The sequence below is a fragment of the Cyprinodon variegatus genome, unplaced genomic scaffold, assembly GCF_000732505.1.
Source record: "Cyprinodon variegatus isolate N-32 unplaced genomic scaffold, C_variegatus-1.0 Scaffold9, whole genome shotgun sequence".
In the NCBI taxonomy this organism is placed as follows: Eukaryota; Metazoa; Chordata; class Actinopteri; order Cyprinodontiformes; family Cyprinodontidae; genus Cyprinodon; species Cyprinodon variegatus.
The window spans coordinates 2,472,698-2,474,852 of NW_015150462.1; positions in this window are offsets into that span (position 1 = coordinate 2,472,698).

The following is a 2,155-nucleotide window of genomic DNA, read 5'->3' on the forward strand; positions in this document are numbered from 1 at the left end:
TAGCTGCCAGAATTCAGTCAGAATTATGAGATTAAAGTCAGAATTCTGAGAAAAAAGTCAGAATTCTGATTTTAATCTCAGAATTCTGACTTTTTTGTCATATTAAACTGAAATGAAATTTAAGAATCAATTAACTTCTTTTTATTTTTTTTCAGTGGCCCTAATCCTCTTCCGTAATTAACAGCAGAGGCGTAGCCAGAAAATTTTAATAGGGGTGGCCAGTCAAAAACCAATGTACACTGAGGGGTGGCTGAAAGGCACCAGAACCTCGCAGTCAATCTACATTTTTTCAACAGGAATGAGCAAAACATCCATATTTTCTAAATAAAGAAAAACTAAACTTCCCTACAGCATTTGCTAACTAGACACATATATTTAAACATCCATGCTGTCTAAATAAAAGGTATAGTAGACAAAATTTCTGGGGTGAACATTTTTCATTGTCATTACCTACTTTTATCAAAACTTTTTTGCATAAACTTTATATTTACATGTTCTAATATCTGCATTTAGTGGATGTTCAAGTTATTATTAAAGTATTTATTAATCTATGATTTCACTAAAGACTCCTAGATGACTAACAGAGACATAATTTCTGTGTATGAATTCTGTATATATCAAATTTAATGTTAGTATTTTGATCTGCACTGTGTTTTTGTTGTCAAGTAATTTTTAATTTATGAAAAATTTAAATGTTTAATAAGTTTAAGCATTCCCCTTGAGAGTATTACTGCTGCCATCTGTATTACAGTGTGAATAAAACGGTAAGGGTGGCCAATGATTAGCTAAGGGTGGCTATGGCCACCTCTGGCCCCCCATCTAGCTTCGTCCCTAATTAACAGGGCTGGAACTTTTTCTTTTTTCACATATTGCACAGTCCAACTTCAAACTGTAACATGTTGTATTTGAATTTTATGTGTCAAAACCAGGGGCAGATTTAGGAAATTTGGGGCCCTAGGCAAAGACATGCATGGGGCCCTCTGAATTTAAAAGACAACACATAAAACAGACCCATTATACAGACACAGAATCTTAACCTAAATTTTATTATTTATAAGTAAGCGCTTTAAAAAAAAAAAATGCTCGGTCTTTATCGGTCTTTTTGCCTGAGATTCTTTGACTGAGACCAGGGCCACTGGAAGTAATTTTGAACAGGAGGCAGGCCTATTTAAAATAAAAGAAAAACAAATAATTAAATAGATTGAGATTCACTCATTTATTGTCATATACACTTTAGTGCATGCAACCAGGCTCACAGACATCATCAGTTCTCAGGTGAATATATGCGCTATTAATTACACAGCATAATGACACTATAACAATGTGGTCAGCTGGGATGAACCTGTGTCACTGTGTTTACAATGTGTTACTTGACTTTATTAGCTCCAAAATCCTTTTACACAAACCACAAAGAAATAATTATATTATTTTACTATTTAAACATTAATGAACAGTTCTCTACATCCATTACACAAAGTACACAAGATCAAAATAACACCCTAAAATACTATGGTTACGTTAAACTGCACGAATAGATATGAAAGGATGCGGTGGCACTATGCTCTTACTTACTGACAATGTAACTTCCACAGAGTTATGTCGATTGGGACTCAAAATTATTAAATTACATTCCAAATAAATACACATAATACTAAAATAAAAACAGTCAAAACAAGTTCCCAAAATATTCATAAGAAATGTATAAATTCTGCATTTATTTTAAATCTCCCTCTCGCCACTAGGGGGTGCTGCAGCAGCCCCACGACTGCGACAATAACCCACAAATGAGCTTCCGGGCACTTCTCCGACCAATGATATCTTTCAAAAAATATTAGGATCAACATAAAATATTTCTCTTTATTTTATTTATATACGGAAAAAATAATCCAACAACTTTATTCAAACCCAACTGCAATTGCTTTTCAACTGTTTCCTTTCTTACACCAGAATACAGTCTGTACACCTTTAGCTCTTACTGTATGTTCAGCAATTTTCTCTCATTTTAAGGTTCACCTATATCATGGTTTTAAATCTTCCAGCCTGTAAAAAGTTTCAACCTTCATTCAGATTTGCACCTACTCTGACCAGCTTCCATACATCCCCACAGCTTGATGCTGCCACTATCGTGTTTCACAGTGATAATGTTTTGTTCAGG